This window comes from Mirounga leonina, unplaced genomic scaffold (genome assembly GCF_011800145.1).
Source record: "Mirounga leonina isolate KUSES-001 unplaced genomic scaffold, KU_Mleo_1.0 Mir_214, whole genome shotgun sequence".
Taxonomy (NCBI): Eukaryota; Metazoa; Chordata; class Mammalia; order Carnivora; family Phocidae; genus Mirounga; species Mirounga leonina.
The window spans coordinates 66192-81675 of NW_023270528.1; the positions used below are offsets into that span (position 1 = coordinate 66192).

Here is a 15484-nt window from a genome sequence, read left to right on the forward strand (position 1 = left end):
GGATACTGAAAGTCAGAATTGAGGCTAGGCCATCTGTACATCATGTCTGTGGATGATAATAGTCAGTGATAGTCAGGTTTTACAGTGACAATTCTTTTGGTCCCTACTGTCAAGAAGTAGCATAGAAGGCTTCCTTATGCTCCTTCCCAGTCAACCTCTCTCTGCAAAGTAACCACTATTTTGACCTCTACTACCAAAGATTCATTTTTTTCCCTGTTTTTAAGCTTTTTTTTTTAAGATTTTATTTATTTATTTGACAGAGAGAGACACAGCGAGAGAGGGAACACAAGCAGGGGGAGTGGGAGAGGGAGAAGCAGGCTCCCCGCAGAGCAGGGAGCCCGATGTGGGACTCAATCCCAGGACCCTGGGATCATGACCTGAGCTGAAGGCAGTCGCTTAACCAACTGAGCCACCCAGGTGCCCCTCCCTGTTTTTAAGCTTTAAGTAAATGGGAATCACACAACAGATTTTTGTCTTTGTTTTTCTTTAAATAAGTGGGATGCATGCATTCTTGCTGTATGCAAGCATAGGATGTTCTTTTTCATTGCTGGGTAGAATCCCATTGAATGAATATGGTAGAGTTGTATATGTCCATTTTACTCCTGATGGACTTTGAGGCTGATTCTTTTGCTATTTGGAATAAAGCTGCCATGAGTTGGTGCATGTCTTTTGGCAGACATATGTAGTCATTTCTCTAGAATATATGTATACTAATGAGAAATTCCAGAACTACACTGACTTAGCTTTTAGTGCAGATTTTGTCAAACACTTTTTGTCAGAGTGATTGACATAATTTACATTTCCACCAACAGTATTGAGAATTCCAGTGCTGCAGATACAATACTTGGTACTGTCAGTCCTTTCCATTAGTGCCATTCTCTTGAAGTTGTAGAGGTACGACATTGTTGTTTTCATCTACATTTCCCTGATGAGTAATGACCTGGAGAATATTTTTTTTCATATGATCATTGGCCACTTGAATACCATCCTGTTTTATTAAGTACCTATTCAAGTCTTGCCCCCTCTTATTTATTTATTTATTTATTTATTTATTTATTTATTTATTTATTTATTTATTTATTTATTTTAGAGAGAGAAAAAGAGAAAGAGCAGGAGTGGGAGGGGCAGAGAGAGAGAGAGAGGGAGAATCTCAAGCAGACTCTGCAGTGAGTGCGGAGCCCAACTCGAGGCTTGATCCCAGGACCCTGAGATCATGACCTGAGCTGACACCAAGAGTCAGATGCCCAAACAACTGCGCCACCCCAGTGCCCCATCTTTTTTTTTTTTTTTTTTTTTAACTAGACTGTCAGTTGGGAAGGGCATGAGGGAACTGCTGGGGCACTGGAAATGTCCCACATCTTGACCTGGATGGTGGTTTCACGGGTGTATATATGTGCATTAGGATTGGTGCTTCATGGTGCATGATATTTAAGAAATTATTGTCTACTAAGAACGTAAATATATTCCTCCTAAGTTTTCTTCTAGAAGCTTTACTGTTTAGCCTTTTGCATTTGGAGATTAGCATTTGAATCAGCAGACTGAGTAAGCAAGATAAACCCTCAGCAACATGGGTGAGCATTATCCAATCCAATCCATTGAGAGCCCTAAGAGAACAAAAGTGAAAGAAAAGAAATTTTCCCCTCTCCTTTCTTGAGATGGGACATCCATCTCTCCTGCCTTTGGACATCAGAGCTCCTGGTTCTTGAGCCTTCAGACTGAGACTGAATTATGCCACTAGCATTCCTGGTTCTCTAGCTTGCAGACAGCATAAAGTGGGACTTCTTGGTCTCCATAATTGCATAAACCCCATCTCTCTCTCTTTTTATCCTATTGGCTCTTTCTTTGTGGAGAACGCTGACTAATACAAATATCTGGGAGTTTAAATTCTCCAGCATTGTTGTTCAAAGTTGTCTTGGCTATTCAGGTGCTTTGTTAAATTGCAGTGGTTACAATGGCCATCCTTGTCTTGTTCTTAGACTCATATATAATAGTTCATCATTAATCATGGTGTTAGCTGTAGGGCTGTTTGTAGCTACCCACTGACTTTGGGGGAATTGAGCTAGAAATCAATAACAGAAAGACAATTGAGAAAAAAAAAAAACCCAAAGTTCAGAAATGAAGCAATATAATTAAAAACAGGGCTGTAGGGAAGCCAGGGGCCTAAAGAGCAAAGTGCCATTTTTGCACTTTCACAAACCTCTTAAATACTGTTCTCTCTGCTCATTATAAGATGGAGCTAAAGCAATTAGAAGGAATTCATATTTAAACTGCATATATTTGAAAAGAAGAAGGGTTGGGGTGGGCAAAATGGGTGAAGGGGATCCAGAGGTTCGAACTTTCAGTTATAAAATAAGTCATGGGGAGGTAATGTATAACCTGGTGACTATAGTTAATAATACCATAGTGCTTAATCCCATTGGATGAATATGGTAGGGTTGTATATGTCCATTTTATTCCTGATGGACTTTGAGGCTGATTCTTTTGCTATTTAGAATAAAGCTGCCATGAGTTGGTGCATGTCTTTTGGTAGACACATGTAGTCATTTCTCTAGAATATATGTATACTAATGAGAAGAGATTTACTAAGAGAGTAAATCTTAAACGTTCTCATCACAAGAAAAAGAATTTGTAGCTATGTTTGGTGATGGATGGATGTTCACTAGACTTATTGTGATCGTTTCGCAATATATACAGATATTCAAATATTGGATCGTTATGTTGTACACCTGAAACTAATATAATATTTATGTCAATTGTCCCTCAGTGAAGAAAAGGAGGGAAGAGAAGGAGAAGAAAGTTCGGAAAAATAATGATCTAAATCAGTGCTGTCGAGGGTGCCTGTGTTGGTTAAGTGTCTGTCTTCAGCTCAGGTCATGATCCTGGGGTCCTGGGATCAAGTCCTGCTCAGTGGGGAGTCTGCTTCTCCCTCTCCCTCTGCTGCTCTCTCTCTGTCAAATAAATAAATAAAATCTTAAAAAAAAAACCCAGTGCTGTCAACAGAAGTTTCTGCAGTGATGGAAATGTTCTATATCGGCTGTGGCCAGTATGCTACACGTGACTGCTGAGCCATTGAAATGTAGCTAGTATGACTGAGGTACCTGATTTTTAATTTATTTAATTTTGATTAATTTAAAATTAAATTTAAAGGTAAGGTAAACAAATCTTCCTTATAAATGAAGTCCAAATAATTTTTGTACTCTCAATGATTTGTGTATCTCATAGACACTCTCCCCTCAATGAGACTACATGTCCTTTCCTGAGGGTGGGCTAGATTAAGTGACTTGCCTCCAAAGAGTGGAATATGGAAAGGAGAAAAAAGTAACTCTACAGTGGAGAAATTAGTGGTAAGTCACAGTGATACCATGTATCCCTGATGGTAAGTGATAAGGACATATCACCTCTGTAGTATCATTCTAAAAACCTATATCCCCAGTGTAACCATGAGGAAAACATCGAACCCATATTGAGACATTCTGCAAAATATCTGACCCTTAAGGACTCCTTAAAATTGTCAAGGTCATGAAAAACAAGGAAAGTTTAACAAACTGTCATAGACCTGAGTAGGCTAAGGAGACACTATGACTAAGTGCAGTGCAGTATCCTGTATGGGAATCTGGAACAGAAAAAGGACATTAGTAGAAAAACTAGTGAGATTTGAATAAAGCCTGGAGCATAGTTAATAGCAACCTAATGAAGGATATTGAAGTAATTTTGAGGCCTAAAGGAGGTAATTTCCCAAATACACATTTTAGACATTGAAAATGCTTTCTCTGTATCTACATCCTCTTCATTTTGCCCATGGTATACTTCACTGAACAGAAATCCTCAAATGCAAAGGATCAATAATATTTAGACTGTGTGATCTGACCATAATACAACAAGATGAGAAATTTACAAAGGAATTGCTTTTTAAAATCCCACACATTTGGAAAATAAATACCATATTACTATATAACCCTTGCGTTAAAAAGAGAATTACCAGGGAAATTAAGACACACTTAGAATTGAAGGATAATGAACATATTATGAAGCAAAAATTATAGGATACAGTTAAATTGGTACTTAAGTAAATGAAGGTAAATTTATAGCATTACATATAAGAGAAATAACTGGGAGTTTACAAATAAACCACCTATGCATTTACCTCAAAAAATTGTAAAGAGGATAACTTCGTATGGCGACAGATGGTAACCACACTTATGGTGATTACTGTGTAATGTATAGAATGTCATATCGCTACACTGTACACCTGAAACTAATATAACATTGTATATCAACTACACTACAATTTAAAAAAAAACTTAAAAATATTGTAAAGAGGAACCACAGAACCTATAGAGATAATAAGAAAGTAAAGAGTGGAAAATATAAATGAGCTAGAGATGAAAATCGCCTTATAGTTTAACAAACCCAAAAGCTGTCTTTTTTTTTCCCCCCTTTTCGAAACATTACTAAACTAGACAGACCTCTGGCAGAAATGGCAATTTAAAAAAATCTGTAAAGGGCCAGATAGTACATATTTTAGGCTTTTGAATATGATTTCTGGCAATTGACAATACCTAAAGGAATGGGTATGTCTGTCTTCCAATAAAACTTTATTTATGGACACTGCAATTTAAATTTTATATAATTTTCACATGTTACAAAATAATATTCTCTTTGTGGTTTTTCTCAGACATTAACGAATGTAAAATTTATTCTTAGGTCGCTGCAAGCTATACAAAAATAGGTGCCAGGCTATTTTTGTATAGCTTGACTAGATGCAACATCAAGAGTATGGGCGTCAAGACTCAGTTGCGTGGTCAAGTTCTCTTAAACATGGGGCGGGCAGCTAGTGTTTCACGAAAAAGGGACCACACCTGAGGATTATGAGAACTAACCTCCAAGTGGGCAAACATACCCCCTGATGGACTGGGAGCCTGCCCTTATCCTTGAACCCTGGTCGGCTCTGCAACCTTGGACCTCCCAAGACTCTTCCAGGGACTGAGGGTCATTGCGGACGCCCTCACCCCTTTCAGCCTGACCCCGCGCCCAGGGATCGCCACCGGGGGCGCCAGAGCGCGCGCAGGCGCCGGACCGGCCTCGCCGCCAATCAGATCGCAGCGCCCAGAGCCGCGCCGGCCTGGGGCCCCGCACCTGGCAGCCAATCACAGATCGCAGCGGGCGCGCGTGCGGAGGCGGTGGCGTCGGCGGCGCCGTCGGCGGCGCCTGGGGCCTGAGGAGGCGTCGTCCCCTCAGGCTTCGCCTGGGGAGCGCCTCGGGGCGGTGCGCCTCCCGCGGCTCAGGGACTGCTGCGGACCGGGGCCGGTAAGGATGGGGGCGTGGCGCGGCCCCAGTGTTCCCAGAGGGGAGATGGGAGGGATTCCGCGGCCGCAGCCCCGCGGGCCACACCGCTCCTGGTCTCGCTCTGCCTGAGCGGCCTGTGCCTGTTGCTGCGGCCTCCGAAGGGAGTGTAGGGTAAGCGGCCTCTGGCGGGTCCTGAGACCCCCTTCGCGCACACCCCCTTACCCGATCTCCGCAGGCGCCTTTCAGGCAGCATCCCCTCCCCCACCCTGGCGGGCCGCCCCCATCCCCCAAGCCTGGGCCCAGCCTGGGCCTCCTGGAGAAGGGGCCGGCGCTGGCTCCTAGTACCTTCCCCTCCCCCGGCCCGCTGGGGTCTCTTGTGGAACTTAAGGCGTTTAAACGCCCCCAGCCAGCCTCCTCCCCGTTCTGGGCATCTGTCGGCCCAGACCCTTGAAGGCGATTCAAGCATTTGTGAATTCATTTATTGCTTCCTCGCCCCTGCCTCAGCGCCTTGTTAATTTTTCTGGTTTACTGTATCTCTGCCTGGACTCTATTTCAGACTCTTTCACCCTAGTGAAGTCCTCCTGACAGCCAGGACCCGGGGTGGTTTCCAGGCTTTGGATCTGGGCGGTTGGCAGGCATAGTGTTTTCTTTACTGAGAGAGGGTGGATGGGAGGAACAGGTGTGGGGGAAAGGACACCAGTTCTCTTCTGGTTAAGTGGGAGATGCTTAATGAACATCCAGATGGCAATGTCAGGTAGGCAGTGGGGTATAAAATATTCCTGTAATGTGTAAGTAGCCCTAATCCTCCTCTACGGTTGCCTCAAGGATGTGACCTTCTCCTGCCTGGAATAGCTCAAGTTCTTAGAAGTTTCAATGCACACCTGAGGTAAGACGAGAGGTCTTTATAAGGACCAAGACTGTACCACTTTTCTTCAGTTTTCTCTTATTTTCTTCTGTGTTACTGTTCAGACAGTGTTTCCTGAGTGTGTATGACCTGAATATGTCAGATAAATTCAAGCCAATCACTGATTTAGGTAATTCTGGAGCTCTCTATATTGCTTCCTTAAAAACAGGGAGGGTGGCATTCTTTCACCTGCTCTCTTGAAAGGAAAAGGAAAGTAAGAGGATCAGACATTTAAGCTATGTAAAACGGACTTCTTTTACAATGGTAGTAGGAGGCTAAAATGGGCTGTTTTGCATACCTAAGATTTCAGCTAATGTATTAAGTATTAAAGTGGTTCATTCAGGGTAAATGTGTATTGGTTAAAAATGATTACATAGGTTTGCTTTGTTCATTTCTACAACCTTTTCCTAAGGGCTTTATTTCATGAAGTAATTGAATGTGACTGGGTAGGGGAGGCCATATGAATTCATTTCATGCCAGTAGGCAAAACAGTAAGTAAGTTGTATGCCCAGTAACTTGTGTATATAGCGCAGTGAGACCCATTATATAGTTAGTTATCTATTGCTGTGTAACACATTGTCTCAAACTTAATGACCTAAGAAATGTTTATTTCACTGTCCTACTCTAGAATCTAGGACTGGTTTAGCTGGGTGATTCTGGCTCAGGGTATCTTATGAGGTTGTAGTGAAGCTTTTGACAGGATTGGCCGTCTCTGAAGACTTGAGTTTTGTTGGATGATCAGTGTCTGAGCTTGCTCACTTGACTGTAGTTCTTCACTCTGTGGGCCTCTCTATGGGGCTGCTCCTGTCATGGCAGCTGGCTTCCCTCAGAGTGAGTGATTCAAGAGAGAACTTGCTCCCAAGATGAAGTGCAGAGTCTTCTTCAAAAGTTGCATACCGTTACTTCTGTATTTGCTTAGTCACATAGGCTAACCCTGTGATAGTGTGGGAGAGGACTACACAAGAGTGTGAATACCAGGAGGCAAGATTCATTTGGGGCCATCTTGGAGACTGGCTACCACACCCATTTATCCACCATTCCAATTCTTTTCCATATTGTTCTGTTATTATGAGTGAATTATTTGGCTCCAGGCTAAGGGCAAAACCTCCCCTTGTGTACTAAATCCAAGCAGTTTTTGTTTACTCAAGAATATTGTTCCAGCAAGTCTCCTCTTTGTCCTGGATTAAGTTTTCAGTTTCTCTGGATCATTCTCATCAACGAACAGACTGATTGTAATGTCACCTCTCATTAAAAATCCATCTTTTAATTGCACATCCCCCTTCTGCCAATTTTATTTCATATTTGCTTTTCATTAGAGGAAAATTTCTCCAGAGTTGTCCATATTTGCTTCCTCCAGTTCTCCCATTCTCCTTTAAATCCACTCGTGTTAAGATCACCAGTGAATTCCACAGTGCTTAACCCCAATGGTCAGTTGTTACTTTTTTTTAAGATTTTATTTATTTATTTGAGAGAGTGAGAGAGAGAGAGAGAGAGAGTGAGCACCAAGGGAGAGTGAGAGAGAGAAGCAGACTCCCCACGGAGCAGGGAGCCTGTTGCAGAACTTGACCCCAGGACCCCAAGATCATGACCTGAGCCGAAGGCAGATGCTTAACTGACTGAGCCACCAGGCGTTCTGAATTGTTAGCTATTAATTTATGTGATCTATCGCAGCATTTATCAGAGTCACTCATTTCTTCTTCCCTGAAAATAATTTTTCATTTGGATTACAACATGCTTTTTCTCCATTCTCCTTTTATCATTCCCCCCCCCCCCACCCCTAGTTGGCTCTAAGTAACTCTTCCTTCTTCGTATCCTTTTCTGGTTTTTTCTCATGTTTCTGACCTCTAACCAATGGAATGCTCCAGGACTTGGATATCAGACCTTTTTCCCTAGATGACCTCATCCAGTCTTGTGTTTTAAATAACATTACATGCCAAAGACTCCAAAATTTGTGTACTTAGCCCAGGTCTTTCCCTGAGCTCTGGTCTCATATTTACTTGCTCAGCATCACCCCTTATATGTGTCATCCTTTTCTTCCCATCCCAAATCCAATCTATCAACAAATCTTGTGGACCTTCAGGTTTTGATCTAGAATTTGACCCCTTCTCAGTATCCCTGTCTTGTATTATAATAATCTTTTGTCTTTATTATTTCAGTAGCCTCTTAACTTGCCTTCCTGCTTCCAGTTAGTACTTTCTAAAGTCTTATTTTTTCACACAGCAGCCAGAGTAATCCTTTTGAAATGAAAGATCATATCACTCCTCACTCAAAATTCTCAGTGACCTATTATACTCAGAGTAAAAACCAAAGAACTTAGAATGGACTACATTAACATACTACAACAAACTCATTCTTTGATCTCCTCTCCAGTTTCTCTCCCTTTCCATTGGCTTGCCTATGTTAGCCTCTTGACCAGTCCTTAAATTTGGTAAGCATGCTCCAGTCTCAGAGCCTTTGTATTTGTTCTTCCTTCTGCTGGAGAATTCTTCCCCAGATCTCCATAACCATGCCATACAAATATCAGCCTGCCTTCATACTACCTGGCTCATTTTTGCCTTTATTTTCTCTATAGCATTTATAACCATTTGAAATTTTATATATATGTATACACACATATAATAATATAAAATGTTTTATATGTTTTATACTACATTATGTATTGAAATATGTAATATGTGATACTATTAACATTGCACGCAATAACATTATGTGTGTATATTTTCTTAAATGTATTTTCCAGTTACCTCTATTGCAGTGTCAGCTCCCTGAAGAAGGGGTCTTTGTTTCAATCACTACTATATCCCCAGTACCTAGACCAGTACCTGGCATATGTTAGGATCACCAAATACTTCCTAATACTCAAATTCCTCACAAAGACTTCTTTTTTTTTTTTTTTAATTTTTTTTTTTTTTAAGATTTTATTTATTTATTTGAGAGAGAGAGAATGAGAGACAGAGAGCATGAGAGGGAGGAGGGTCAGAGGGAGAAGCAGACTCCCTGCCGAGCAGGGAGCCCGATGCGGGACTCGATCCCGGGACTCCAGGATCATGACCTGAGCTGAAGGCAGTTGCTTAACCAACTGAGCCACCCAGGCGCCCCTCACAAAGACTATCTTGATGTTTCTCCCTCCCCTTTTCTCTGTTAGGGGTTAGGGTTAGGAGATTGTCAAAACTGTATGATTCTTTATGATTATGCTCTTGTGTCATTTCTTTGTTTCTCAGTCTTTTGTGGACAGGAATATGTTCCAATTCTACTAATTTAATATGTTTTATAGTTGTAGTTCATCCAAAATCGTGAACATCAGAACATTACCAACCTTATATGTATGACCACTCATAGAACTTATGATGATCTTTCCATAGAGTAACAATTTCTCCCTAATTTCTTAAAGAAAGGGAGAGAGAGAGAGAGAGAGAGAAAGAAAGAAAGAGAAAGAAAGAAAAAGAAATTCCCCCCTCCTCCTTTTTTTGCACCCAGAAGTTCTAACACAGCATTATTATGTTAGGGTCAATTTGATATGAAAAAAAATAATAGTGACTATCATATTTTGGTTTCATAACACTTAAAAAATTTGGGTACAAGTTATTTTAAGCCATCCTTTGTAAGTTCCGTACACTTATCAACCACAATATTCTTAGGTGCATTCCTTATTCTTTCCTTTAAATGTATAAATTAGTCATTTGATTAAGCATTAGAATTGTATACATTTGAAAACAAACTATGGATGCTTTGTGGAAGTCTTACCAGGATTTTTCCTTTGGGAGCTTTCCAATAGCAGGGAGATATATGTTACATAGAGATTCATGACAGGGCACATCTAGTGTGCATAGAATATGCTCTCACCACTTTCACAACTTCCAGATTCCTTACAAGTAGGTTGATTAATTTATCACTGAAATTGTTTTATTAATGGGGGAGGAAGAGAGAGAAAATAAGCACAACTTCCCTGTGAGCACAGAGCCCGACATGGGGCTTGATCTTACAACCCTGAGATCAGGACCTGAGCTGAAATCAAGATTCGAATGCTTAACTGACTGAGCCACCCAGACGCCCTGAAATCGGGGTATTTTTAAGAGTGAAAAGTGGCACTTTTAAAAAATACATGGGGGGGGGGGCGCCTGGGTGGCTCAGTCATTAAGCGTCTGCCTTCGGCTCAGGTCATGATCCTGGGGTCCTGGGATCGAGCCCTGCATCGGGCTCCCTGCTCAGTGGGAAGCCCGCTTCTTCCTCTCCCACTCCCCTTGCTTGTGTTCCCTCTCTCGCTGTGTCTCTCTCTGTCAAATAAATAAATAAAATCTTTAAAAAAAAATACATAGGGGCAAGAGGTCAAACTCGATTGTCCCGGTCAAATCAGGATATTTAGCAGTCCTAATCATAATTGATACCTTAGTATCAGAGTGGTGTCCACTCTACTATCTATCCAGAAGATATCCATCTATCTAGATGTCCTATCTATCTAGAAGATATCCATCCATCCCTAGGAATGTATACTTCCCCACTACAAATTTGTAAGCTGACCACTTGATACTAGTTTAACTCTCTTTATGGGCTAGATTAGTTTGCCTTGTTACCATAATCCTAATTACCTAATTCTTGTTACATGAATGGAGTCTGTTTAGAGGCTTTGAAAATTTAGTATCAGTTGTTGGGATGTGTGGGGTGGGGGGGGGCGGTCACACCAGCCTATTGCTAGGCATTTTTTTGTTTGAGATATAATTCACATACTATACAGTTCACTCAGTAGAATGCAAAATTGAATGATTTTTAGTATATTCACAAAATAGTGCAGTCTTTACCACTATCTAATTCCTGAACATTTCATCAACCCTAAAACCCTGTATTAGTTTCCTGTGGCTACTATAACAAATTACCACAATCTTGGTGGATTAAAACAACAAAAATTTATTCCCTCTCAATTCTGGAGGCCAGAAGTTAGAAATCAGTTTCACCTGACCTAAATCAGGGTGTTGGCAGGGCCACCCAACCCCAGAGACTCTAGGGCAGAATCCATTGCTTGCCTCTTCCAGCTGGCATTCTTTGGTTGTGGCCATGTCATTCCAGTCTTGTTACAAAGCTTTCTCCTACTGTATATGTGATATCTTCTGCCTCTCTTACTGGGGATACTTATGATGGTATTTTGGGCTCATTTGTATAATCCAGGATAATCTCCCCATCTCAAGATTCTTTTTTTTTTTTTTTTTAAGATTTTATTTATCTGCGAGAGAGAGAATGAGAGACAGAGAGCGTGAGAGGGAGGAGGGTCTGAGGGAGAAGTAGACTCCCTGCTGAGCAGGGAGCCCGATGCGGGACTCGATCCCGGGACTCCAGGATCATGACCTGAGCCGAAGGCAGTCGCTTAACCAACTGAGCCACCCAGGCGCCCCTCCCCATCTCAAGATTCTTAATCACATCTGCAAAGACCCTTTTCCCAAGTCAGATAACATATATATGTTTCAGGGATTAGGATCCAGTATTTTTTTGAGGTCATTATTCAACCTACTACATTTCCTCATTCTCTCCCCACCCCAGCCCATGGCAACCACTAATTTATTTCTGTTTCTGTGGATTTGCCTATTGTAGACATTTTTTGTGAGAGGAATCATACAATATGTGGCCTTTTTGTGTCTGGCTTTATTCACTTAGCATCTTTTCAAGGTTCATCCATGTCATACATGTTCAGCACTACCTTATTTGTTTTCATGGCTGAATAACATTCCGTTGTATGGCTGGCTATACCACAGTTTGTCCATTCATCAGTTAATGGACATTTGGATTGTTTGCCCTTTGTGGCAATTATGAATAATGCTGCTGTGAACATTGTTGAGCAAATTTTTGTATGGACTTAACGTTTTCAACTCTTTGGGGTATATACCTAGGAGTGAAATTGCTGGATCATATACCTCTATATTTAATTTTTGAGATGCTGCCAAACTGTTTTCCGAAGTGGCTGACCGTTTTACAGCAGTTATACTGGCGATATATGAGGATTCTGATTTCTCCACATTCTCTGTGACACTCTTTACTGTTTCTCTTTTTGATTATAGTCAACCCAGTGGATATGAAGTGGTATCTCATTGTGATTTTGATTTACATTTCCCTAATAACTAATTGTGTTGAGCAGCATTTCTTGTGCTTATTGTATTATTTGTATATCTTCTTTGGAGAAATGTCTATTCAAACTTTTTGCTCATTTTTTTATTGTGGTAAAAAACATAAACATAAATTTTACCATCTTAGCCATTTAAGTGTAAATATATTAACATTGTTTTAAAACAGATCTCTAGAACTTCTCATTTTGCAAAATTGAAACTCTGTATCCATCCCATTAAACAACAAAGTCCCTTTTTCCCTCTCTCCCTAGACCCTGGTATCCACCATTCTACTTTTTGTTTCTTTTCTGTTGCTTTGACTACTTTAGATAACTTCACATAAGTGGAATTAATATAGTATTTGTCTTTTTTGTGACTGCTTTTTTAATTTAGCATAATGTGTCCTCAAGATTCATGGGTGTTGTAGTATGTGACAGGACTTCTTATAGCTGGATAATATACCATTGTATGTATATACACATTGTTAAAATTTATTCATCAGTTGATGAGCATTTGGGCCGCTTCCACCTTTTAGTTATCAGAACAGTTCTGCTGTGAACATGGGTGTGCAAATATCTCTTTGAAATCCTGTTTTCATTTCTTTTGGATATATATCCAGAAGTGGGATTGCTGGATCATATGGTAGTTCGATTTTTAATGTTTTGGGGAACCTCTTTTGCTTTGCATAGCAGTTGCACCATTTTACATTCCAGCCACAGCACATAAGGATTCTAATTTCTTCATATCCTTACCAGCAGTTGTTATTTTCTGGTGTATTTATTTATTTTTATATATTTTATAGTAGCCATCCTAAGGGGTGTGAGTGATATATCATTGTGGTTTTGATCCACAATTCTCTGATTACTGTCATGTTGAACATCTTTTCATATAGTTGGCCATTTGTATATCATTTTTGGAGAAATTTCTATATAATTCCCTTGCCCATTTTTTTAGTTTTTATTTAAGTAATCTTCCCTCCCACCCCAATGTGGGGCTCAGACTCACGACCATGAGGTCAAGAGTCACATGCTCTTTAGACTGAGTCCCTTATCACATATATGATTTACAAATATTTTCTCCCATTCTGTGGGTTGTCTTTTTACTTTCATGATGGTATCTTTTGAAGGACAGAAGGTTTTAATTTGATGAAATCTTCTTTTATTAAATTTATTTAAATTTGATTAATTAACATATAGTGTATTACTAGTTTCAGAGATAGAGTTCAGTGATTCATCAGTCTTATATAACACCCAGTGCTCATTACATCCTGTGCCCTCCTTAATGCCCATCATCCAGTTACCCCATCCCCCCACTCCCCTCCCCTCCAGCAACCCTCAGTTTGTTACCTATGATTAAGAGTCTCTTATGGTTTGTCTCCCTGTCTGATTTAGTCTTGTTTTATTTTTCCCTCCCTCTGCCATGCTCCTCTTGTTTTGTTTCTTAAATTCCACATAACAGTGAAGTCATATGATAATTGTCTTTGAATGACTTATTTCGATTAGTATTAAATAGCCTCTAGTTCCATCCATGTCATTGCAAATGGCAAGATTTCTTTTTTTTTTTTTTTTGCTGGCTGAGTAATATTCCATTGTATATATATACCACATCTTCTTTATCCATTCATCTGTCGGTGGACATCTGGGCTCTTCCATAGTTTGACTGTTGTGGACATTGCTGCTATAAACATTGGGGTGCAGGTGCCCCTTCAGATCACTACATTTGTATCTTTGGGGTAAATCCCTAGTAGTGCAATTGCTGAGTCATAGGGTATCTCTATTTTCAACTTTTTGAGAAACCTCCATACTTTTTTCCAGAGTTGCCGTACCAGCTTGCATTCCACCAACAGTGTGAGAGCTTTCCCTTTGATGAAATTCTGTTTATTTTTCTTTTGTCATTATTCTTTTGGTACCTTGTCTAAAAAACCATTTACTTCTATTTTTTTAAAAAAGACTTACAGTTAGCTCTTACATTTAGTTCTACAGTCTATTTTGAGTTACTATTTTTTTTAATATGCTGTAAGTAGGGGTCCAACTTAATTCTTTTGATGTGGATGTTCACTTGTTCCAACATTTTTTGAAAAAACTTACTGTTCCTGACTTAATTATTTTGCTATTCTTACTGAAAATCAATGGACGATTAGTGTATGGGTTTATTTTTGGACTCTGAATTGTATTCTATTGATCTGTGTTTCTGTCTTTTTGCTAGTACCACACTCTTGATTACTGTAGCTTTGTAGTAAGTTTTGAAATCAATGTGAGATTTTCATTTCTTCTTTTTCAAGATTGTTTCGGCTATTCTGAATCTTTTGCATTTCCATCTGAATTTTAATTTCTGTGAAAAAGCTGGGATTTTGACAGATCACTATCGGGAATCTTGCCATTTTAACAATATTAAATCTTATGCATGAACATGGGATGTATGCATTTACTTAGATCTTTTTTAATTGCCTCAGCAATATATTCAGTATAATTCAGTGTTTTCAGTATGAAAGTCTAGCATTTTTTTCTGGAAATTTATTTCTAAGTATTTTACCCTTTTTAATGCTAGTGTACAGAGAACTGCTTGTTTAATTTCATTTTCATAGTGTTTATTGCTAATGTATAGAAATATAATTGATGTTTTATATTGATCCTATATTGTTTATTCTAATACTAATTCCTCAGGATTTTCTATATACGAAATCATGTCCTCTTCAGTATAGTTTTATTTCTTTTTTCCAGTCTGAATGCTTTTTTTTTTTTCCTTGTCTGATTGTCCTGGTTAAACAACTTCCAGTATAATGTTGAATCAGAATGGTAGAAGTAGACATCCTTGTCTTGTTCCTGATCTTAGAGGAGAAGCTTTCAGTCTTTTTTTTTGCTATGAAGGGTAATGCTAGCTGTGGGTCTTTTACAGATGCCCTTTGTCTGAGAAAGTTCCCTTCTCCTGGTTGTTGAGTGTATTTTTATTCCCTCCTTGCAGAAGGGTGCTAGATTTTGTCCAGTGCTTTTTGTGCGGGCCAGATGTGGGTTTTTTTTGGTCCTTTATTCTGTTGAAATGGTATAATGTTGATTGATTTTCATATAATGAACCAACTTTGCATTTCTTACATAAATCTCACTTGGTCATGGTGTATAGCCCTATTTATATGTTATTAAATTGTGTTTGCTAGTATTTTGTTAAGGATTTTTGCCTCTATTCATAAGAGAGATTGGTATCTAGGTTT

At 39.7% G+C, this 15484-nt stretch overlaps 1 protein-coding gene across 4 annotated transcripts in view; it reads left to right on the forward strand.

The window, feature by feature from the left end:
• The first annotated feature begins 4849 nt into the window (after window positions 1-4849).
• ZNF280B (zinc finger protein 280B) overlaps window positions 4850-15484 on the forward strand; it is an 89178-nt gene continuing 78543 nt past the window's right edge. For 3 of the 4 annotated variants that reach the window (XR_004683487.1, XR_004683489.1, XM_035028925.1), the window contains exons 1-2: window positions 4850-5307; window positions 6112-6172. The gene's annotated coding sequence lies outside the window, so the exon portion shown is untranslated. Of the gene's footprint in view, window positions 5308-5716; window positions 6173-15484 lie in introns of those variants that run through there. The other variant, XM_035028926.1, reaches the window with a different exon arrangement.